The sequence below is a fragment of the Triticum aestivum genome, chromosome 7D, assembly GCF_018294505.1.
Source record: "Triticum aestivum cultivar Chinese Spring chromosome 7D, IWGSC CS RefSeq v2.1, whole genome shotgun sequence".
NCBI lineage: Eukaryota > Viridiplantae > Streptophyta > Magnoliopsida > Poales > Poaceae > Triticum > Triticum aestivum.
This window is the reverse complement of record NC_057814.1, coordinates 100820175-100846779: the sequence shown is the minus strand read 5'-3', so window position 1 is coordinate 100846779 and position 26605 is coordinate 100820175.

Genomic DNA, 26605 nt, shown 5'->3' with positions numbered 1-26605 from the left:
TGGTTCGGATGGATATTGGCGCTTGCGTGGGAGACACAACATTCTCTAATTAAGGAATATGCGGCTATCCTCAAAAAAGAAAAGGCCTTCTTCGCGCTTCCGCATGCACGAGAATTTGGTTCTGCTCGCAATATGGATGATACCTGGAGGATGACGTGAACCCAGAGGCATGCTAGCACGGGAGACCTGTTTCCGCTATATAGTACTCCTACTAGTAGTAGTAGTACAACTGTGGTACACTTGATGGTAAAAAAATTATTCATCCGGTCCTCACAATAAACTGACAAGACCTTGCGCCCGAGGTAACACCAGTCCAGGCGGCGTGTTCGGGTTACCAAAGTCAGCCTCACCTTGTGCACTGTGCAGTCACTGTCACCACTGCTATATAGCATGCCTTGCCTCGTCTCCCTCTCCCCTAGCACCACTCCATCTCCATCTCCGTCTCGCCTGAGATCCTAAGGTCACTCTTCATCATCTCATTGTGCCCCCGCGTACCCTGGCCTCGCTCGCCTCCCCCAGTACCACTATTCCCTCGGTAGCCGCTCCAGCACCGAGAGCCTTCTCCCTCCTAAATCAAGCCCCCAAAAACCCCACCTTCCAAACTCCACCTGGCCGAACGTGAACCGCACAACATCCATATGAGCCGCGATTGGAGCAATCTCCCCAGTGACATCCTCGAGCTCTGTTGTTCGTGTATGGATATGTTGAGCGCCCTGCGGCTGGCTGCATGCTCGAGGGACGTGCACACGGCCATCATCGAGGCGAGGCCTAAGCTTTTCAAGATAACCTACTTGATGCTATCTGGTCTTGCGAGATTTGCTCACCATGATACAGAGGCATACATGATGCCCCTCGACTTCAATCCGATCTCCATTAGCCGAAACTTCTTTGCAGGTATGTAGTGGGTCGACGTACATCATTTCCCTCAACTTCGATCCGATCACCGTCGCCTGAAACTTCTTGGTAGGTATGTACTGGGTCGGCATGAACTCCCACTGGATGGCTGCCGTCAGAGAAGACGGGAAAAAGTTGGTGCTCATGAACCTCCAGACCTCCCATGAGATTATCCTTCCTCCGTTGGATTACATAGAGTTTTACCATCGCGGTCCAAGTCATCTAGATTACCACGTCAGTTGGACGGACCTTGTTTTGCAGAAGATTGTAATCTGCCAAGTGCCCACACGACATGCGGATTACGCAGACTTCAAGCTAATTGCCTTGTTCGACTGCGGACTCGCCTATCTTTACGTCGGTGCCTTCTTTCGCTGGAGACAACTCAGCTCACACTGGATCATCGTCAAAGCTGATACACACTTCTGTGATGCTATTGAACACAATGGCATCATCTACGCGATCGACAAAGCAGATGGCACCATGTATTGTTGGGACGGCGCGTGTAAGTTGTTTCCATCTGATGTTAATGATGACGCCATGACACTGTTTGAACTTTTTGTGATGATTGGCATATCCCTGTTTAAGCAGAATTTGAGTAGAACGATGGCGATGTATTAAAGACGCCGTAAATCAGCTATATTTGGAATGAGTTAATTCATGCGATTGTGGCCATGTCATTACAGCCAATTTGTACCCCTGAATAATCAAACGGTTAGGAAGATATGGCTATTCTCCTTATTTTATAGTAATCTATATACTAGTACTAAATATGAGTGTGTATCAATGGCCATGTTAGTTTCCTCATTTTCATGATGTAGAAACATGCATCACACTGTTGGTTTCATCTAACCATACATTAGGGAAGTAAATGTGCATATGGAGAACTCTATATTTGGAAGCAGTGAAATCCTGTAGTGCTTACCATGTGTACATACCAATATTCGCCCTTTAGCAATCAATGTCTAGAATAATATGCTCACAAATTTTTTGCCCACAGAACATGAGTATATAACAATGCATGGTCTGTTAGTTTCCTTGAAGAATTTGTTTGTGAGGACAGAACATGATTACATAACATGCATGACATGGTAGTTTCTTGTGAAGAATTAATTGTGAGATAACATGAGTATAACCATGCATGGAACTACTATATTTTTGAACCCAGTATACATTTCCCTGTATTTTCCTCCCAGTTCCAAGAGGGACATATCAATGCTGTTTCTTGCATTATCCTACTCATACTCTGAACAATGCTGATCTTACATTAACAAAGCCTGTCCTTTTTGATATGATGCAGTGTCCCTACAGTTACTGCCCTTTGTAATCACACCCCCTTTGCCAAAAACAGGGAAGCACAACTGGTTCCTCGCTCGATCAGACGACGACAAAAGACTGATGATCATTTGGACACATTAGCCGGAAAAGTTATATTGCAAAAACCCCACTGTATACAAGCACCGTGAAATGCGTGAGTATCCGGACAGTGGTTGTTACGTCTATGAGTAGGATACCGGCTTGTTGGGGCCTTCAGGATTTTTGAGTTGGAGGCGGGTGAACAGCCTTGGTTCACACTCTCTGTTTCTCGGACTCAATTATCCGATTAACCAGGAGATCACCGTTGGCAAGGACCTTGATGGCAGAGAGGCTCTGTTTGCTATGGAATAAGGTGTCTACACGGCTAGCCCTAGGAGTTCGGGAGCAAACTCCCCTGATTGTCAACGATACAGCCTGCAGCCAAAAGAAGGTGAGAATGACAAAGGCATCTGGATTAACTTTGGTCCTTGGATGTGTCGAGTCCGACAGGTAGTGATGTGGTTCAAGCCTTTAGGTTGATAGGTAATTGGGCTGTTGCGTCCAAACGGTGGAGTACTGGTGTCTCCGGATCACTGGAGGCTAAAGCGAGGCTGAAATTATGATGGTGTTGGATCATCCCGCTTCGAATGACTTGTTGTCTTTTCTGCTTGTTCTAGATGGGTAGTTGATGACCCACAAGTATAGGGGATCTATCGTAGTCCTTTCGATAAGTAAGAGTGTCGAACCCAACGAGGAGCAGAAGGAAATGATAAGCAGTTTTCAGCAAGGTATTCTCTGCAAGCACTAAAATTATAGGTAACAGATAGTTTTGTGATAAGATAATTTGTAACGAGCAACAAGTAACAAAAGTAAATAAAGTGCAGCAAGATGGACCGATCCTTTTTGTAGCAAAGTACAAGCCTGGACAAACTCTTATATAGAGAAAAGCGCTCCCGAGGACACATGGGAATTATCGTCAAGCTAGTTTTCATCACGTTCATATGATTCGCGTTCGGTACTTTGATAATTTGATATGTGGGTGGACCGGTGCTTGGGTGCTATCCTTACTTGAACAAGCATCCCACTTATGATTAACTCCTATTGCAAGCATCCGCAACAACAAAAGAAGTATTAAGGTAAACCTAACCATAGCATGAAACATATGGATCCAAATCAGCCCCTTACGAAGCAACGCATAAACTAGGGTTTAAGCTTCTGTCACTCTAGCAACCCATCATCTACTTATTACTTCCCAATGCCTTCCTCTAGGACCAAATAATGGTGAAGTGTCATGTAGTCGACATTCACATAACACCACTAGAGGAGAGACAACATACATCTCATGAAAATATCGAACGAATACCAAATTCACATGACTACTAATAGCAAGACTTCTCCCATGTCCTCAGGAACAAAGGTAACTACTCACAAAGCATATTCATGTTCATAATCAGAGGGGTATTAATATGCATAAAGGATCTAAACATATGATCTTCCACCAAATAAACCAACTAGCATCAACTACAAGGAGTAATCAACACTACTAGCAACCTACAGGTACCAATCTCATACTTAGAGACAAGAATTGGATACAAGAGATGAACTAGGGTTTGAGAGGAGATGGTGCTGGTGAAGATGTTGATGGAGATTGGCCCTCTCTCGATGAGAGGAGCGTTGGTGATGACGATGGCGATGATTTCCCCCTCCCGGAGGGAAGTGTCCCCGACAGAACAGCTCCGCCAGAGCCCTAGATTGGTTCCGCCAAGGTTCCGCCTCGTGGCGGCGGAGTCTCATCCCGAAAGCTTGCTTATGATTTTCCCTCGGACGAAGGACTTCATATAGCAGAAGATGGGCACTGGAGGGCTACCAGGGGGCCCACGAGGCAGGGGCGCGCCCAGGTGGGTAGGGCGCGCCCCCCACCCTCGTGCCCAGGGTGTGGGTCCCTCTGGTATTTTCTTCGCTCAGTATTTTTTATTATTTCCAAAAATAACTTCCGTGGAGTTTTAGGACTTTTGGAGTTGTGCAGAATAGGTCTCTAATATTTTCTCCTTTTCCAGCCCAGAATTCCAGCTGCCGGCATTCTCCCTCTTTATGTAAACCTTGTAAAATAAGAGAGAATAGGCATAAGTATTGTGACATAATGTGCAATAACAGCCCATAATGCAATAAATATCGATATAAAAGCATGATGCAAAATGGACGTATCAACTTCCCCAAGCTTAGACCTCGCTTGTCCTCAAGCGGAAGCCGATAACGATAAATATGTCCACATGTTTAGAGATAGAGGTGTGGATAAAATAAAATACGGACATGAGGGCATCATGATCATTCTCATAACAGCAACATATATGGATAATGTCATATGATTTCTTATGCTCAAGTAATAATCTATTCACAATGTCAAGTATGAATCAGAAACTTCATTGAGAACCAACAAACTATAATCTCAGTCATTGAAACAATTGCAATTTATCATAACATCAGAAAGAGTCTATGTCAGAGCTTTTCAGCAAGCCCACATACTCAACTATCATTTAGTCTTTCACAATTGCTAACACTCACCCAATACTTGTGGTTACGAAGTTTTAATCAGACATAGAGAAAGATAGGGGCTTATAGTTTCGCCTCCCAACCTTTTACCTCAAGGGTAATGTCAACAATAATAGCTAATGCTAACTTACATCCAATTAGATATATACATATCAGGATCTTTCCAACATACTGTGCTTGCCAAAGGATAAAATGTAAAAAGGAAAGGTGAAGATCACCATGACTCTTTTATAAGGTAGGAGATAAAAGTAAAAGATAGGCCCTTCACAGAGGGAAGCAGAGGTTGTCATGCGCTTTCAGGGTTGGATGCACAAAATCTTAATGCAAAAGAATGTTACTTTATATTGCCACTTGTGATATGAACCTTTATTATGCAGTCTGTCGCTTTTATTTCCTCCACATCACAAGATCGTATAAAGCTTATTTCCTCCACACTAATCAATCATACATATTTAGAGAGCAATTTTTATTACTTGCACAGATGACAACTTACTTGAAGGATCTTACTCAATCCATATGTAGATATGGTGGACTCTCATAGCACAATTGGGTTTAAGGGTATTTGGAAGCACAAGTAGTATCTCTAATTAGTGCAAAGAATTTGGCTAGCATGAGGGGGAAAGGCAAACTCAACATGTTGGATGATCCATGACAATATACTTTATTTCAGATATAAGAAAATATAACCCATTACGTTGTCTTCCTTGTCCAAGATAAACTCTTTAGCATGTCATGTTTTAATGAGTGCTCCCAATCATAAAAGATGTCCAAGATAGTATATTTATATGTGAAACCTCTCTTTCTTTATTACTTCCTAATAATTGCAACGATGACCAAAGCTATGTTTGTCAACTCTCAACAACTTTTAATCATCATACTCTTTCTATGTGAAGTCATTACTCTCCATAAGATTAATATGATCTCTTTGTTTCTTTTTATTCTTTTCTCTTTTCTTTTATTCCCTCAAGATCATGGCAAAATAATCAAGCCCTTAACTCAACACTAATCTTTATTATATAGCTCACGGACTCGATTACATAGAAGGATCATAAAGCAAAAACTCAAAACTAAATCATACTAGATCATACTAAAAACTTTATTCTACTAGATCAAGATATTACTAAAAGGATCGAACTAAAAAAAGGTAAAGATAGAGATGTGATGATGATACGATACCGGGGAACCTCCCCCAAGCTTGGCAGTTGCCAAGGGGAGTGCCCATACCCATGTGATTATGTCTCCTTTGCTGGTGAAGAAGATGGTGGTGATGATGGGTAGTCGCACATCGAGCGTAAGAGATCCTCCAACTTGCGGAGAATACCCTTGAGTGCAACGGTATGCTCCTTCAACAAAATATTTTGACGTGTGAGATACTTGTTTTGTATACGAGCTAACTCAATCATCTTGAAAGCTTCAATCTCAGTTGGGGTAAGAAGATTGTGATCAAGTTGAAGGATGTCATCTGCTGCCGGAACTTGGTCTTCTGTGGCCTTCTTGATCCCTTCATCCTTGTTGATCTCCATGGGTTCTTCCCTCTTTAGCTCTATCTTCATTAGCCAAGCATCGTTGTCACCATTGTTGGAGGAGGGGGACGACATGATGCCTGGCCTTGACAACCCTGACAGAAAATAGCTTGAAACAAGAACAGAGGATAATTGCGTGATACAGGGGTCAAAACCTTCGGGAGATTATATAGTGAATTTTTACCGACCAAAATACGTATCATGCAAGAAAACGGAGTCCGGAGAGCGCACGAGGTGCCCACGAGGCAGGGGGCGCGCCCAGGGGGGTAGGGCGCACCCTCCACCCTCGTGGAGCCCTCATGTCCTTCTCGGGCTGCTTCTTATTTTTCTATTTTTCTAAATATTCCAAAACGGAGAAAAATTGCCATTAGAACTGTTTTGGAGTCGGTTTACTTACCGTACCACATACCTATTCCTTTTCGGAGTCTGAAACATTCTGGAAAGTGCCCCTTATGTATTCCTCCGGGGTTACGGTTTCAATAACATTGGTTTCAACATTTATAGGATTACCTGAGATATAATGTTTGATTCTTTGACCGTTCACCACCTTCGGATTTGTGCCTTCGAAGTTGTTGATTTTTATGGCACCGGAACGATAGACCTCCTCGACAACGTAAGGACCTTCCCATTTAGAGAGAAGTTTTCCTGCAAAAAATCTTAAACGAGAGTTGTATAGCAATACATAATCACCTACATTAAACTCACGCTTTTGTATTCTTTTGTCATGCCATCTTTTAACTTTTTCTTTAAACAATTTGGCATTCTCATAGGCTTGGGTTCTCCATTCATCAAGTGAGCTAATGTCAAATAGCCTCTTCTCACCGGCAAGTTTGAAATCATATTGAGCTCTTTAATGGCCCAATATGCCTTATGTTCTAGTTCGAGAGGTAAGTGACATGCTTTTCCATAAACCATTTTATACGGAGACATACCCATAGGATTTTTATATGCAGTTCTATAGGCCCATAATGCATCATCAAGTTTCTTGGACCAATTCTTTCTAGATCTATTAACAGTCTTTTGCAAAATTAATTTGAGTTCTCTATTACTCAATTCTACTTGACCACTAGACTGTGGGTGATAAGGAGATGCAATTCTATGATTAACATCATACTTAGCAAGCATTTTACGAAAGGCACCATGAATAAAATGTGAACCACCATCAGTCATTAAATATCTAGGGACTCCAAACCTCGGAAAAATAACTTCTTTAAGCATCTTAATAGAGGTGTTATGATCAGCACTACTAGTTGGAATAGCTTCTACCCACTTAGTAACGTAATCAACAGCAACTAAAATATGTGTATACCCATTAGAGGCAGGAAACGGTCCCATATAATCAAAGCCCCAAACATCAAATGGTTCAATAACAAGTGAATAATTCATAGGCATTTCTTGACGTCTACTAATATTACCAATTCTTTGACATTCATCACAAGATAAGACAAACTTACGGGCATCCTTGAAGAGAGTAGGCCAATAAAAACCGGATTGCAATACCTTATGTGCAGTTCTATCTCCAGCGTGGTGTCCTCCATAAGCCTCGGAGTGACACTTGCGTAGGATCTGTTCCTGTTCATGCTCAGGTACACAACGTCTAATAACACCATCTACTCCTTCTTTATAAAGATGTGGGTCATCCCAGAAGTAATGTCTTAAATCATAGAAAAACTTTTTCTTTTGCTGGTATGTGAAACTAGGTGGTATAAATTTAGCAACAATGTAATTAGCATAATCAGCATACCATGGAGCAGTACGAGAAGCATTTATGACATTTAATTGTTCATCAGGAAAGCTATCATCAATAGGTAGTGGGTCATCAAGAACATTTTCTAACCTAGACAAGTTGTCTGCAACGGGGTTCTCAGCTCCCTTTCTATCAATAATATGCAAATCAAATTCTTGTAGCAAGAGAACCCATCTAATAAGTCTAGGTTTAGCATCTTTCTTTTCCATAAGATATTTAATAGCAGCATGATCCGTGTGAATAGTTACTTTAGAATCAACAATATAAGGTCTGAACTTATCACAAGCAAATACAACTGCTAAGAATTCTTTTTCAGTAGTAGCATAATTTCTCTGGGCATTGTCTAGAGTTTTACTAGCATATTGAATAACATTTAATTTCTTATCAACTCTTTGCCCTAGAACAGCACCTACAGCATAATCACTAGCATCACACATAATTTCAAAGGTAAATTCCAATCAGGTGGCTGAACAATAGGTGCAGAAATCAATGCTTTCTTAAGTATTTCAAATGCTTCTACACAATCATCATCAAAGACAAATGGTATATCTTTTTGTAATAGATTAGTCAGAGGCCGAGAAATTTTTGAGAAGTCCTTAATGAACCTCCTATAAAAACCGGCATGACCAAGGAAACTTCTTATACCTTTGATGTCCTTGGGACATGGCATCTTTTCAATAGCATCAACTTTAGCTTTATCAACTTCAATACCTCTTTCAGAAATTTTATGCCCCAAGACAATACCTTCATTAACCATAAAGTGGCACTTTTCCCAATTCAAGACAAGGTTAGTTTCTTCACATCTCTGCAAAACTCGATCAAGGTTGCTCAAGCAATCATCAAAAGAGGATCCATAAACGGAGAAATCGTCCATGAAAACCTCACAAATCTTTTCACAAAAGTCAGAGAATATAGCCATCATGCATCTTTGAAAGGTAGCAGGTGCATTACATAAACCAAAAGGCATACGTCTATAAGCAAAAGTACCGAAAGGGCAAGTAAAAGTGGTCTTAGCTTGATCATCAGCTGACACAGGTATTTGAGAGAAACCAGAATAACCATCTAGAAAGCAAAAATGTGTATGTTTGGATAATCTTTCTAGCATTTGATCAATAAAAGGTAAGGGGTAATGATCTTTTTAGTAGCTTTATTTAATTTGCGGAAATCAATTACCATCCTATAACCTGTAATAATTCTTTGCGGAATCAATTCATCTTTATCATTAGGAACGACAGTAATACCTCCCTTCTTAGGGACACAATGGACAGGACTTACCCACTGACTATCAGCAACGGGATAAATTATACCTGCCTCAAGGAGCTTTAGTATTTCCTTTCTTACCACTTCTTTCATCTTAGGATTCAGCGTCGTTGATGATCAATAACTGGTTTGGCGTCTTTCTCCAAATTTATTTTGTGTTGACATAGAGTGGGACTAATGCCCTTAAGATCATCAAGAGTATATCCAATAGCAGCACGGTGCTTCTTCAGAGTTTTCAATAATTTTTCTTCCTCCTTCTCTGAAAGGTTAGCACTAATAATAACAGGATATATCTTCTTTTCATCAAGATAAGCATATTTAAGAGTATCAGGCAATGGTTTAAGCTCAAACACGGGATCACCCTTGGGTGGAGGAGGATCCCCTAAGATTTCAACAGGCAAGTTGTGTTTCAGAATAGGTCCCTGTTTAAAGAACACTTCATCTATTTCCCTTCTTTCATTCATAAACATATCATTTTCATGGTCTAGCAAATATTGTTCTAAAGGATCACTAGGAGGTACGGCAATAGAAGCAAGACCAATAATTTCATCTTTACTAGGCAATTCCTCTTTGCGGTGTTGTCTACAAAAGTTAGAAAAGTTAAACTCATGAGACATATCACCTAGACCAATGGTAACAACATCCTTTTCGCAGTCTATCTTAGCATTAACAGTGTTTAAGAAGGGTCTACCAAATATAATGGGACAAAAGCTATCTTGTGGGGAACCAAGAACAAGAAAATCAGCAGGATATTTAGTTTTCCCACACAAGACTTCAACATCTCTAACAATTCCAATTGGTGATATAGTATCTCTATTGGCAAGCTTAATGGTAACATCAATTTCTTCTAACTCAGTAGGTGCAATATCATGCATAATTTCTTTATATAAGTCAATAGGTATTGCACTAGCAATAGCACCCATATCACACAAGCCATGATAACAATGATCTCCTAGTTTAACAGAAATAACAGGCATGCCTACCACAGGTCTATGTTTATCTTTAGCACACGGTTTAGCAATTCTAGCAGTCTCATCACAGAAATAAATAACATGCCCATCAATATTATCAGCCAAGTGATCTTTAACAATAGCAATATTAGGTTCAACTTTAACTTGCTCAGGAGGTGTATAAGTTCTAATATTGCTTTTACGAACCACAGTTGAAGCTTTAGCATGATCCTTTATCCTAACAGGGAAAGGTGGTTTCTCAACATATGCAGTAGGAACAATAGGATCATTATAAGTGATAGTCTTTTCTTCAACTTTAATAGGTGCAACTACTTTTACTTCTATGGGAGGATGATATTTAGACCACTTCTCCTTAGGTAGATCAACATGAGTAGCAAAAGATTCACAAAAAGAAACTACTATCTCAGAGTCAAGTCCATATTTAGTGCTAAATTTACGGAAAACATCGGTATCCATAAAAGATTTAACACAATCAAACTTAGGTGTTATACCTGACTCCTTACCTTCGTCGAGATCCCAATCTTCAGAGTTGCGTTTAATTCTTTCCAATAAATCCCATTTGAATTCAATAGTCTTCATCATAAAAGAACCAGTACAAGAAGTATCGAGCATGGTGCGATTGTTGTCAAAAAGCCGAGCATAAAAATTTTGAATAATCATTTCTCCTGAGAGCTCATGATTGGGGCATGAATATAACATTGATTTAAGCCTCCCCCAAGCTTGAGCGATGCTTTCTCCTTCGCGAGGCCAAAAATTATATATATAATTACGATCACGATGAACAAGATGCATAGGATAAAACTTCTGATGAAATTCCAATTTCAATCGTTTGTAGTTCCATGATCCCATATCATCACATAGCCTATACCATGTCAATGCATCTCCCTTCAAAGATAAAGGGAAGACCTTCTTCTTGATAACATCATCGGGCATACCTGCAAGCTTAAATAATCCACAAACTTCATCCACATAGATTAGGTGCTCATCAGGATGTAATGTTCCATCTCCTGCAAAAGGATTAGCTAGCAGTTTTTCTATCATACCCGAAGGAATTTCAAAGTAGACATTTTCATTTTCAGTAGGTTCAGTAGGTTGAGGAGCAACTCTTTGCTCTACTGGTCGGGGTGAAGATACCCCGAACAAGCCCCTCAGAGGATTACTTTCCATAGTAACAAGTGACAGTAAATTTCAGCACACTATATAAATTTTTCCTTACCAAATTCCACCTACCAAAGGCGCTTCACTCCCCGGCAACGGCGCCAGAAAAGAGTCTTGATGACCCACAAGTATAGGGGATCTATCGTAGTCCTTTCGATAAGTAAGAGTGTCGAACCCAACGAGGAGCAGAAGGAAATGATAAGCGGTTTTCAGCAAGGTATTCTCTGCAAGCACTGAAATTATAGGTAACAGATAGTTTTGTGATAAGATAATTTGTAACGAGCAACAAGTAACAAAAGTAAATAAAGTGCAGCAAGGTGGCCCAATCCTTTTTGTAGCAAAGGACAAGCCTGGACAAACTCTTATATAGAGAAAAGCGCTCCCGAGGACACATGGGAATTATCGTCAAGCTAGTTTTCATCACGTTCATATGATTCGCGTTCGGTACTTTGATAATTTGATATGTGGGTGGACCGGTGCTTGGGTGCTGTCCTTACTTGGACAAGCATCCCACTTATGATTAACTCCTATTGCAAGCATCCGCAACTACAAAAGAAGTATTAAGGTAAACCTAACCATAGCATGAAACATATGGATCCAAATCAGCCCCTTACGAAGCAACGCATAAACTAGGGTTTAAGCTTCTGTCACTCTAGCAACCCATCATCTACTTATTACTTCCCAATGCCTTCCTCTAGGCCCAAATAATGGTGAAGTGTCATGTAGTCGACGTTCACATAACACCACTAGAGGAGAGACAACATACATCTCATCAAAATATCGAACGAATACCAAATTCACATGACTACTAATAGCAAGACTTCTCCCATGTCCTCAGGAACAAACGTAACTACTCACAAAGCATATTCATGTTCATAATCAGAGGGGTATTAATATGCATAAAGGATCTGAACATATGATCTTCCACCAAATAAACCAACTAGCATCAACTACAAGGAGTAATCAACACTACTAGCAACCTACAGGTACCAATCTCAGACTTAGAGACAAGAATTGGATACAAGAGATGAACTAGGGTTTGAGAGGAGATGGTGCTGGTGAAGATGTTGATGGAGATTGGCCCCTCCCGATGAGAGGAGCGTTGGTGATGACGATGGCGATGATTTCCCCCTCCCGGAGGGAAGTGTCCCCGGCAGAACAGCTCCGCCAGAGCCCTAGATTGGTTCCGCCAAGGTTCCGCCTCGTGGCGGCGGAGTCTCGTCCCGAAAGCTTGCTTATGATTTTTCTTCGGACGAAAGACTTCATATAGCAGAAGATGGGCACCGGAGGGCCACCAGGGGGCCCACGAGGCAGGGGCGCGCCCAGGGGGGTAGGGCGCGCCCCCCACCCTCGTGCCCAGGGTGTGGGTCCCCTCTGGTATTTTCTTCGCTCAGTATTTTTTATTATTTCCAAAAATAACTTCCGTGGAGTTTCAGGACTTTTGGAGTTGTGCAGAATAGGTCTCTAATATTTGCTCCTTTTCCAGCCCAGAATTCCAGCTGCCGACATTCTCCCTCTTTATGTAAACCTTGTAAACTAAGAGAGAATAGGCATAAGTATTGTGACATAATGTGTAATAACAGCCCATAATGCAATAAATATCGATATAAAAGCATGATGCACAATGGACGTATCAGTAGTTCTCTCTTTTGTCACTCTTACTATGTAATAGTTGCCTCTATTTAGAATGTCATTCTTGTCTGGATCACGAGAGTCTGAGCGCTGCAGATGGGTTCGTTTTGGTGGTGTAGATGACTTCTTATGAACTATCATGTCTTGCTGTTTATGTCAATAGTAGTCACTAGTCAGTATTTGAATGTTGTATATATCGTTGCTCCAAACTGTTTATTGTCTCGAACTGCTAGTGGGCTAAATGTGGGCATCAGCATTCTCCAGTGTTCAGAGTATATCTCCTTTTTCCAAGTTACTAGCAAGATGCCCGTGCGTTGCACGGAACATCAAGATCTTGTGGGAGAAAAAGATGAACGAGGGAAGGCCTTATCTGCAAATGTGGAGAGGTGTGCGGGTAAATTGTCATAGTTTCCTTCCTGTCCGTTAGATATAGATTGGACAACCTATATTGCAGGATGGCAGGCACACATCATCACCAACTCTGCTTTTTATAAAAGTATAGATATATATATATATATATATATATATATATATATATATAGATATAGATATAGATAGATAGATAGATAGATAATTTGAGCTCAGTGTCTTTTCGATGATGTACACTTGTTTGGGCCAGTGAGGTGTCGTTGAATATGGGTCGAGTAGTAACGTAATGCCAAACTGGTCAATTATGACTCTCAGGCCGGGCTCTCAAAAGATCTTAAAAAAATGGCCGGGCTCTCAAAAAAGAAAGAATTGGGACTCTTGCGCACCGACATGTGGGCGCCACCGGTGTTTTCGTGCGCTTGCGTGCCGAGAGCATATTGGCCCATGTTCGAAATTCATGCTACCTTTTCATCCCCAATCTCCCGCCCCTTCCCCACCTCTGGAATCTCGATTCCTACTCCAGTTCCCCCCAAATCCCCCTCCTGTACTCCCTGTACTCAAGCCCACTATCATGTCGCCGGTCAACGCGGATCTCCGAGCCAGAGATCCTGAGGTTCGTCCTGCCTTCGCGTGCTGCGTGATGTCGCTCAACACTGGCATGGCGATACTTGACGACCAGTTTGCCGGTAAAGTGCTGATGGTAACCATCAACGGCGACCGGCCTCCTGTCTCGCCGGACGACCTTATCAAAGCTCTTGGCATTGCGCACGGCATCCAAATAAGTGACTTGCTTGTCGAAGTCTGTCCACCACCGGCTGATTTCTTAGTCAGGTTCCGGACAACTTTCGACTGCAGTTGTGTGTTCGAATCTTCCCGGCGTTTGTTCTGCGATGGCGCGCTGGTGAGCTTTGATCGGTGGCACCCAGGATGGGGCTCGGTGCCCTCTGAGCTTGAGTTTTTAACAAAGCTTACCTTCCACGGCATGCCTCGATGTGCTTGGAACAGCGAGTCCATGATTGAGCTTATCAACGACCTTGGAGGTGAGCTCGTAAGTATGTTTGTTCCTCCAGATAGCTGGGCTCTGACGGTTATGGCATGGATGAAGAAGCCATCCACCATACCGAAGGTGATTGGTGTTGAGATACCAGTGCAGGAACCACGGTTGTACTATTCGTCGCCACCAAGGCCGCCGTGGACCACGTTAGGGATGTACCTGTATCGAGTGTTCTTGCATGTCAAAGAAGTGGTCAATCCATCAATCGAAGTCATGCCGCCGCCGCTGGTGCCAGGGTCCGTCGACGACGTCCATTACATGAGTCAACCTCAAACTTTCCCCATGTTGCTCGAAACGATGGATGGCACAGGGCCTACTCCATCACGCGGCAGAGGCCACTGCTTCTTTGGGAAAAGAGGCAGGGCTGGCTGCCTGGATGTGCTCTAATTTGAGGTAACAACTAAATCTTGTCAGATACTAGTTAAATCCGAGCTATGGGTGTGAAGCACTAATGTGCCAGTACATTTGATTGTGACATGTTCTATTTTCTACCTGAACTTTTTTAGAAAGGTGTGTACGTCAACTTAATGTTCTAGCAGAACTTATATATTGTGTTGTTTGTCTGTTTTCTTTGCACAACATTCAAGATATTTCCCCGTCATTGATAAAGACAATGAACCGTTATGTATGAGTTCGTTGGTGTCAACATAGCCCTACCCGTAGCGATCCACTGCTTCCACCCTAATTGTGCCGCCTGCGTGAAATATTTGTATGCAAGTTCAGTGTGCTATGATGTTCTATATGATTGTGTCAACTATATAAGTTTTTACTGAGCATCATCAATGCATATGGCTGAAAGATGTATTCGCGAGCATCGGCCGATGGGTCTCTCTCTCTCTCCACACACACACACACAGTGGCAGAGCCAGGAACTAGATAGGCCCCAGGCAAGCCCCAGGCCAACTACTAGCTAAGTTAACGAACAGTAGAAAACTAGCTACAGTACCCAAAGGAACACAACCTCACGCCCCAGGCCACCGCCAGGGCAGCCTGGGGTTGTCTCCGCCACTGCACACACACACACACACAAACACACGCACACACGCACAAGTGGGACCCGTTGAATTATTTTTTCGCTCGTGATAGCTTTTAATTAGGTTCCACTGTACTCTAACTTTTTTCTTAAGTTATTAATTGAGCTCGGTGACTTCAAAAAGTTGTACGGAAGCCTTGTTTGTGCTTTCCCGGCGTCGCTGAATGTGGGCTGAGTAGTCATGTAAGGTTGTACTGTACTACACATGCCTTTTTTTCAACATCAGCAATGCAACTGGGCCGACAATTGTACACAATATCCGGGTCAACTTGTTATTCTCCGCCTCGCTGGGCTGCAAATCTTTCCTAGGAGGGATGCATTAGGCTTAACAATAAAATGGGCTTTAAGAAATAATAAATGGGATGTAATAATAAAAACTGGGCAGTAACTATAAAAAATGCACCAAACACGTAATTAGTTTAAAAAATATATTATTTTTGGAATTTGAAAATATTAATTTCATTACTTGTTAAGCGCGCAATATTTCATCGGATTTTTACATAATACAAATTTATTTTGAAATTATATTTAATCTAACTAGAAATTTCGGGATAAAAATATTTCGGATCCCATCAAAATGTGGGAAATTTTATTGAATTCTGTTTTGAGCGGTTGGTTAAAATTATTAATCGTTGTCCTAGCTAGAAAATGGGATGTACTTTTAACAAACTGTAAATGGGTTGTAGTAAATTCCATTAGAATTCAAAATGGGCTGTACATTCTTACAAATCGCAAATGGGCTATATGTTCTCTGCCGCACACTTCTGGGACTACTAAGTTGACGCGTCCCCTAAAAAAACAAAAACTAAGTTGACGCGTATGGAAGGCTTTGTCAACTTATAGTCAACATACGGTTCTAGCAGCAGTGGCCGTTGGATGTCCATCCAACGGATGTACTGCTTCTTCTTCAATCACGGATATTCTTGCTTCAGCCGCCCAAAAAATGATTTCTCCCCCTGACATCTGGGGCGCACCATTTCGGAGGTTGATCTGTGGGCCTACTAAGTTGACGCGTACCAAGGGCTTTGTCAACTTAGTCAATATAAACGATTCTTGCTGCAGTGACCGTACCATGTCCATCCAACGACTGTCGTCTTCTTCAACCTGTCTTCTTGCTCCAGCCGCCCAAACCAGCGCCGGTCGTGCCGCGTGCTCCTGCCTCCCGTGGTCGGCTGTGATGCCGCGGAGGCCTCACCGCCCATACTACTCCCACCACTGGCCAGGCCATCCCTCTACTCACCCACACCCCCTGTTATTCTGCAGCGATGGCAGCCTCACACCGCAGCCGAACCAGTGAACCCTCGTACTCCTCTCCGTGTGGGCTTCCACTACCGCGTCTTCCCCGGCTCCACGTCGTCCCCTTCCTAGGCCTCGCCGTCGTCCACCGCCCTGGTGCTCTCGGCGTGGCGTGGTCGACGTGGTCAAGGAACGACTTCCATCGGAAGAGTACTGTACGTGGAGAGGCTAACAGCTGGGTCCACGGCAGCAGCAAGGAAGTGCCTCCTTATTACGCGCAAAATAATGATTCCTCCACCTGACAGCAGGGACCCACGGACGGGCCATCGTATTTCGCAAAAAAAATGTTTTCCACCTGACTGCTAGGACCCACCAGCTACATCTCGCAACGCAAGGAAGTGCCTGACAGTCGGGACCCACCTTGTCGAAGCGTACGTAGAGTTGTCATTCTGGTCGCGAACGTGTACGTACATATTGGTCGATCGGTCTGTCTGTAGGCTGCAGCGATGAACCGTGGCCGTGTAAAGAAGGGCACGTGTCGTAGTAGAGGCTGGAGCATGTCATGCAACCCCGTTAATATCGTGTACACGTACGTACATCGGCCAGGGTGCAAGAAAGTAAATACGTCCACGTACGTACATACGGGCGGGGACTCGAACGCCTACTCGCGCATATGTACGGCCAGGGCTCGTGTACATGGCTGGGTAGGAACAGAGAAACTGCGTCGTCATCGTGTTCATCGGGAGCCAACCGGCTTGGACGGAACAGCCGATCGAAACGAGGCTGTAACATCCCAATTTTCAATGTGGATGTTAATCATTAGGTTATCATACGCATCCATGATTCTTGCATTTTGAATTGTTTTTATTTGGAAATTTTGATCCTAGAGACCTTAAGCAACTCAAGGATCATTTGAGAGAGTTGGAGGTTTTCATAAAATTCCATTTTTGAATTTTCAAAATTGGTAAAATTGGATCAAGGTGATTTTCATTTGAAGTTATTTTTTCAATTATTTCAAAATAAAATAAAATAACGAGAGAAGAGAATATGACTTCTTCGAGGAAATAATGAAAATTTAATTTTAAATAAAAATATATTTTTTTTGATTTTTATTTGAGATTTTATTCGGTTAAATTAGGAAAAAATTGCATTTTTGCCCAGAAAAATGTTCATGTTATCCTAAATATTAGGACAGGACCGTGAAAATTAATTTTTGGATTTTTAGGATTTTTTTATTATTATTTTGGATTTTTTCTTCCGCCGGCGAAATTATTTAATATTTTTTTTTTGGACCGAACTGGGCGGAAGGCCCAGCCGGCCCAAGCGCGCAGCCGCCTTCCCCGAGCCGTGGCCGAGGCGGACTCGCCGGAGTCTGGCGCCGCGACGCGCCCCGCGTCGCCCCTTCCCAAGTCGGAGCCCCCCGGCCCCTTTATATGCGCCGCCGCCTTCCCCCCTCTCTCCTCATCGCCGCGCCGCCACCGTCGCCGAGCCGCCTCTGCCCCCCGCCGCCGCCGCTAGTTGCTACCGCTGCCGTCGTCGCCTCGACACACGCCGCCGGAGCCGCCGCCGATCCGATCCGCCGCCACCGCCGAACCGGTATAAACCGATCAGGTTTTTCTCGGTTTAGTTCGGTTTCTTTTAAGTTTCGGTTTATTAGATTAGATCGGTTTCTTTTATTTTATTAGGCTATTTAGCGAGCGTTCACCCGTTTAGATCGGTTAACGAAGGAATTTGTTCGTTAGTCTCTGTTAGCGGACGTTCGTCCGATAGATTTTTTCTTTTTCTCTTTATTTTCGTCCAGGGACCTATATGCGAATAGTTTTCTTACACATTAGTCCCTAATCTTCAAACCCTCACTACTTTTTGCTCGTTTATCCAAATCCAATGAAACCAATGCAAAATTTTCATCTTGTTTCCCTCTGTCCACATAAACAACTTGAACATGATTTTGCAAATTTAAAATTTGGTTTCAAGCAGATTTGAATTCGAACTTCTTTTGATCGTAGTTTGAGTTTCGTAACTCCGATTCGGTTGATTCTTTTTGCAAATCGAAGCTCTTCACTTGAACTTTCTGCTTAGATCTTTTCTCTTGGTTTTACCGTTGCTTCAGTGCTTATGTATGCTATTCTTTGTTCATGATAGAGTTTCCGGAGTGTGAGGCTTGCTACTACGAATCTCTAGGGTTTTCCGATCGTCAGCAAGGCAAGTAACACTTTGATCATATCCCTTTATTACCCAATTTTTATGCATTAGTTTCAATCCTCAAACATTGCATGAGTATGATTTGATAACATGTGGGTACTAGGAAGTAGTTGATGAGGTAGGAACCTATTGTCTTACATCAAACCCCTGGGTTTATTACGTTATGCTTATACTACTGTGCTATGCTCGTAGACGTGGATTGGTTGAGAGATTCACGAAAGATGTGAGAGCTTGTGTTTAACTAAGGGAAACTTAAGGTGGATACTTAAATATACATTTGGGTGGATTGGTTGTGGGCACCTGGGGTTATAGAAGTGATGTCCTAGGAGATCCCGGGGTACCCGTGTGATCATCCTATGGTTTGCCACACAGGCTCAAAGGGATCATAAGATTATTCATGCTAGAAACTTCCATGTTCAGCCACAAGCCATTATGGGCTCTGGCATAGTTGAGTAAGTTGTAGGAATCCTTTCCATGATGGGCTAGTAGATGTAGGGGATTGTAGGTGTACCGGCCTATGTATCGGTTAAGGGGACCTCCTCGGAAAGACTGTGTCTCGGTCATCCGTTTCTCAAACATCATGCAGTGCGAGAAATACAACGGAGGAGATCGAGTCTTGTGGGGAAAAGTGCGCAAACCTCTGCAGAGTGTACAAACTAATCATGGTTAGCCGTGTCCTCGGTTATGGACATCTTGAGTATCTGGTACTTGAATTATCATGTTGATCTCATCACTTTACTTAATAAACTTGTTGGGTTGTTCATGTTTGTCGGTGTACAAAAGGAGGGGCGCACTTTTGTACCCCTTTACCTGTGCACGGGCAGTCGGAGCTGCGCCCACGGTCACACCAAGTAGAACAGGGGAGGTGAGCCAAGGTAAGATCGAAGCCCAAGATAACCATAGCAATGCCAAGGCCAAGACCACAAAGAGCAGAGGGACGAAGCAGGTTCCCCCGGCAAGACCCTTGCCGGGGCAGCCTCAGCAGCCCCGGCAAGACCCTTGCCGGGGCAGCTCGCCCCACACCAACAGAGCGAGCCACCCTTGAGACCACGGTCTCCAACATCATGTTGGGCTAGGGCTCGGGAGGCACCTCCATGGTGGCATGCAGATCTTTGTGAAGACAAGGAACGCTCAAGATCAGTTGAGGATTAGAAGACGACGATCCTCGGCAAGATCCATGCCGAGGAAGGTCACCAGACTCCCGGCAAGGTCCTTGCCGGGGACGACAACGCGCCATGACAAGACCCTTGCCGGGACACCCGGCAAGGCCCTCACCGAGGACGCCAGCAGGGCCACTACCAGGCCCGCACCAACCAAGTTTCACCACCGTTCACATGCAGCTGCCAGCCCAACCAGCTGGGCGGGCACCTGCGTGGCAACATGCAGCTCCCAGGCCAACTCATCAAGCGCCTGCGTGGCGGCATGCAGATCTTCGTGGAAGCTCCACCACCGCGCCACCTCAGCTACCTGCCTACCTACGTGGCGCCGCATGCGTCGCTAGCCAGGGCGCGTGTCGAAGCAAGAAGGAGCGGCGATGGACGGGACGGGCCTCGCCCCCATCCCTGATAAAGCAAGGGGACACCTAAGCTACGCATTAAATGCGTGTTGTCCTGTAATACGAGCGATAAGCTCATAGTACTCTGTGCCTTTCCACCTCCTGTGTGCCACTGTGGGAGCCCCTTTCGACTATAAAAGGAGGCCCATGGCATACTGCAGAAGGATTTGGCTCTTTCGAACCACACACTCACCACAGCTAGTTCGAGAGCTCAAGAACTCTCTGAAATACACCCACCAAAGCAGGACTAGGGTTTTACGCATCCTCGCGGCCCGAACCTGGGTAAACCATCCTCGTGCTGGTTACTAATCCTGCTCTTCTCGCAACCCCGCGCCTCGGCAACCGTAGTAGGGATTCTTGTGATCCCATAGGTGTCGTTCCACACCGACATCTTTGGCGCGCCAGGTAGGGGCGCAATTGCGAGAATCTGGTCTAGTAGCTAGCCTAGCAGTTCTTCGTCACCATGGCTCCCAAGAAGAAGACGGCCACGGCGATCGGCTCGTTGGGAGCCGAACGGCCCGTGCCAGTGCGGGCGAGCAGTGGGCCGGTCGCGGACAGGACCCGGGCCGCGATCCGCGAACACCAGCATCGCCCTGGCAGTCAGAGCCTGGCGAGCGGCATCGTTCGCGCGCCAGACGACCGGCCGCACGTCGCCAGATCAAAAAACGGAGCTGGACCCCCCGCAGGCGGCGCAGGGCCCTCCAGGAGTGTCGTTGTGCCACCATGGGCGGCGCAGCGACCTCCAAGACGCCCACGCCGGTGACCACTACACGCTCTTCCCATGGTGTGCGCGACGAGCAGCGTCACCACGCCGGTGACCCTGGGCACCGCCGTGGGAAGAGCCATGTGCGTCATCCACGGGATAAAGGAATTGAGCATGCCCGCCAAACTGCTGGCGAAAATGGCACACAACCGCTGGATCGTAACGGAGCTCCTTCTAACGTGGTTAGAAGTTGAAGCGCGCCGCCATCCACGCAGCTGTCGCCGCCGCCCACGCCAGCAGAAGCTTTGGCGCGCGCGCTGCTGCTCCTCGACTTCCCTCCTGCTGCAAAGAAGCTCGACGAGTGGAGGGCCACCATCCGGAGCCTCGTCGCCATCGCCAACAAAGACGATCCGCGGCCAGCAGGGCCCTCAGGTCGGCGCTCCACCGAGCCACCACATGCTGGCGCTGGGAGGACCGGGGGAGCTGCGGCCACGGTGCACTCTCCTCCTCCTCGCCAGCCGCCGCGGGCGTCGGCCCGTCATGACGACGCTTGTGATAACATCTCCATAGCATTGTCCGACCCGCGGACCCTCCGCGACCAGCGCCAGGTTCTTCTGGAACGAGCTCACGAAGACGCTTAGACCACCATCGAGCGCCGGCGCGAAACGCGCCACCAGTTGGACAAGCGGGCGGGACCCGCTATGGACCACCCAGCACCGGGGGGCTCCGGCGGCCTACCTTACGAGGTGGGCTGCCTGGCCTTCACCCGTGAGCTGCGGCAGTTCCAGTGGTCGTCCCACCGCACGTTGAAGCCCGACGTCGGCGAGAAGTACACTGGAAGACCCATCCATCCGAGTTCCTCAGCATCTACACCATCGCGATGCAGGCTGCTGGAGCTCGCGATGACAAGGTGCTTGCAAACTATTTCCCGCTGGCACTGAAGCCTAATGTTATGTCTTGGTTGATGCACTTGCTGGCGGATTCCATTTCTTCTTGGTCGGATCTGTGCCATGAGTTCGTTGGCGCCTTCACAGGAGGCCACCAAGCTCATGGCTAGGCCAGTGATCTGCATATCATTCCCCAGAAGGAAGGGGAAACCCTGCGCAAGTACATCAAGAGATTCAGCCGGGTGCAGTACAACATCCCCGACGTTCATCCCGCCGCTGTGATCACTGCGTTCCATCAGAACGTGCGCAACCGCAAGATGCGCGAAGTGCTGGCGATGACCAAGGTTAAGGATGTGGCCGAGCTCTACGTTCTGGCCGATAGGTGCGCCCGGGCTGAAGAGGGAAGGAAGTACCCCGGCGAAGACGCCGGTGCGGAAACCGACTCTACCGACCAAGACGCCGCCACCTCGACGAAGAAGGGCCGGCGTCGCAACAGGAAAGGCAAAGGCAAGGCCATGCTTGCCGTTGAAGGATCCGACGACACCAGCGCTGCCAAGAAGGTCAAGGTAGACGCCCCCAGCAAGGAGATTGCCGGGTGCGCCGCGTGCCGAGCCATTGCGGCTACCGACAAGCCAGGAAGCTCCGGCAAGCAATACTGCAATATCCACCGCACCAAGGGCCACGACCTCCAGAACTGCCAACAAGTCGAGCTGCTTGCTGAGAAGCAAAAAGCTGAGTACGAGAGGCGGGACAAGGCGAAGGACCAGGATGGTGCCGAGGGATCCGGCAAGAAGCGTGGCGGCCAAGGAGGCCGCCGCGGCAAGGACAACCAGTAAGTTGAGCGAGCAAATGGTCTTATCATGAGCGGCATTAAACCCAGATTAGTGCGATCCTTGAAGGAATCAGATACGCACTGGGTCAAGGAGCTCGACTCCGTACTATGGGGGCTGCGGACCACGCCGAATCGCACTACCGGATACACACTGTTCTTTATTGTGTACGGCGCAGAGGCGGTACTGCCCTGTGACATAATTCATGACTCACCTCGAGTGCGCATGTATGAAGAGAAAGAAGCCGAGCTTGATCGGCATGACAGTTTGGACGCCCTGGAGGAGGAGCGTGATGTGGCAAAAGCCCGCTCCGCATTCTATCAGCAACAGGCTCGACGGTATCAAAGCAGAGAAGTACGGGCCAAAACTTATAACATTGGCGAACTCGTTCTACACCTACCGGAGAAGAAAAAGAACAAGCTCAAGCCCAAATGGGAAGGTCCCTTCGTTATTGACCAAGTTCTGACCGGTGGAGCGTACCGTTTGCGGGATGCATCGGATAATCGACTCGAGCCAAACCCATGGAACGCAGCCAGACTCCAAAGGTTCTACGCCTAGTGCCGGACTATGTGTTCGTCTCCTTACCTCCGTCAATTTTTTATATATCCGTTATCTGTCTTTTCTTTCTTTCTTTCTTCCCTTTTTCTTCACAGCCTTAAAAGGTTAAAATTTGTCTTGACTACACAATCTTGACGCGCTAGGCGTGCTCATTATACCTGGGGGCTTCTTATACAGAAGCTTAATATAATTATGTTCTGGGCTTTATGCCCCCCGCACATGTGTTACTTTTCCACATATACCTTTTCTTCACCATTATATGCATCGATATGACTTAAGTTTTGGCCAACCTGGGTTGCCTGGATCTTGTGTTTATGCCCTACGTTGCCGTTAATTCGGCTAGGGCATAAGGGGAGCACCTCTGCGATTGTTACTACCGGGTCAGCCGGATGTGTACCTCGGACTGGGTGAAGCCGAAAGCTAGCGTTCTTAAGGGAATATTCGGTCGGTGAACAAAAGATGACTTTTATTTATTGTAATACATGCCCCCAGATGTTTATATCCTGCATCTCTTTTCGCAGTTCGGACATGCACATTAATGCATGCGTACCTAGGGAAAGGAACCCTTAACGGAACTACTCTCCCTGGAAGATGTTTCTTACTATCCATGTAATATAACATAGCTAGTTGGGTACTTGTCTGTTCAAGCACTTATGACCCCTACGCCTGGTTTCCACTTGTACCCCGGTTTTTACATAACTGAGCGGGTATTCGGATACACTCCGGACTGTCGGGTCCAGAGGTCGAAGCGAAAAGGTCCGCCATGACAAATGATTTACAATCCGGCTAGGGGACAATATATGTCACTTGAAGTACATAGTCACTTAGACTTACTAAATTCTTCTTCTATACCATCCAACAGGCTGTCTAGCCTACAATCCTGTTGGGAATACTTTGCGGCTAATTTCACCTGGTCATACACCAAACTGACGGGGATCTCTTTCCCATCAAACCCCACAGGTCCGACCTCGGCCATGTGGTTCGGGTCAGCCTTGGTATATCGCGTCTTCACCATGGCCCAGGCTTCCTTTGCACCTTGTCGGCAGGCTGATATCTTCCATAATTGGGAGCGCCGCCGTGCTCCCTTGAGCATCTCTACAAGCTCCCCATGCCTCCTGGCAGGGAGGCGGATTGCCACAAGGCTTGGGGAATGCCCTGCATCACCTGCCGTACTTGTTCGTGCAGTTATGAGAGCTCTGGTAGAAGATCACCCGCAGACCCGGGCATATCCTCCGCGGGACGACCCGTCAGCATACCTACAGATATAACTCTGTTAGCCGGTTTCTATGCCGAACTCTATAAAAGTTCGTTCAAGCACTTACTAAAAATGCCGCGTCGAAGCATCTTATTCTCCTTTACGGAGTCAACAAGCTGGGCTCGAACATCTTTCAGTTCAACGCCCAGCCAGGTATTGGCATCTTGGAGATCGTTTTTCTCCCGCCTAACCTGCGTAAGCACGCGCTCGCCAGCCTTTAGCTGTCGTTGAGCATGTTGCTCATCCCCTCGTACGACCTCCGGATTCACTCCGGGGTCATCTGCAGAATCTATTGTTAGATTTGCATGCATGTCGAATACTAACTGGTACATGTCATTCTTTTCGATAGAAACAAGTGTTACCAGATGGGGCCTTCTCGGAGTCCTTCATTGCGGCAACTGCAGCCCGTAGCTGGGCTTTGCACTCCTCCTGCTCTCGAGACAACTGGGTATTCTTCCCCGTAAGAACCTACGAAAACAACGATCCTTAAATCAGTTGTGCCAACTGTTTCAAGTCTCAGGGGCTACTCATATACGTAATTATTAGATTTTCTTACCCGTATATCCTTTAAATACTGGTCCGTGGCTCTGGCAAGACCATTTTGAGCAGCTCGGATGTACGCGTCTCCTGAGTTGAAGGCATCGAACGCCTCTTGAGAGAAACAAGCGTCGCGGAGTACGGCCCGTCGACGCATGTGATTCATGGCACTCTCCACCTCGGAATTCGTAGCGGATTGCCTATCCGCATCCTCTATAGGAGGAACATCCGGTGTTGGCCCCACGTTAGCGTCTGCCTCTAAGTCCGGCTCTAGAGCCCGGTTGGTGGAGGCGTGGCCGGCAGGCTCTCCGGATATGGTCCGGTGAGCGTTTTTCCTGCTAGGAAACACGGACGTTATTATATTTTAAAAGACGACTACCATGGAGCGGGGTTCTTTTTCATACTTCTGCGACGGCGTCTTAGTCCTGACCGCCTTCCTTTTAAGCCTACCCGGTTTTGGTGCCCCTTGTTGGTGAGTCACTTCGGGTTCGGCATGGCGTCCCGACGACCTTCCCTGTAAGACACCATATGTGTGCGGTAGGTGAAGTGCAAAAAAAGGGATCCTTCTTGGAAGTTGGGACTCCGGTTTTACTTACATGCAATGCAGGGAGTAGTCCAGGATAATCGGCTATGATGGCCACCAAGGCACCGTCGCAGCCTAATTGATAGAACGTCCTGTCGATGAGCTCCACAAATGTGTCCGGATCTTCTTCGAGTCCGGGGTCGAGGGCCCAGTCAGGGTCCTCTGGTTGTGGAGGCGGGCTGTGGACCTCCCTCACAGCTTTCCGCAGTTCCTGCTATGAAATAGCAAGGTAAATATTTATGACGAACAATGCGGGAAGGTTTGGAGTAAAAAGTAGCAGCTCACCCAGTTTGGGGGGTTGTACATGGAGAATCCATCCCGTGGCTTAATGCGGATGAACTCCTCTTCCTCTCCTTTATATAAATCGGACAGTATTTTCGCTAGAGCAGCGACGGAGTCCGGTCCCTTACGACCGCAGCGGGTGGCATCGTCTTCTCCATTGAAGTGCCACATGGATTGTCCCCGATATTGAAGTGGCTGCACCCCCCCCCCCCGCATTATACATATTGACATAACCTCGATTATTGTCAATCCTGATTTGGCCAGCGTTTTTATCCGGCCCATCAGGTAAAGCACTTCTCTGTTATCTTCTTCCTGGGGGCTCCGAGGGCGCCAGCTGCGGCGTTTCTTCAAAGGGGCGTTGTCGAACTCAGGAAGGCCATCCGAATAGGGTCCGGAAGGGGGACGTCCTCCATATAAAACCACTCCGAAGGCCAGTCTTCGGATGTCTTCTTCGGAGTACCGGACAGGTATCCGGTCCCGGCGATGTGCCATA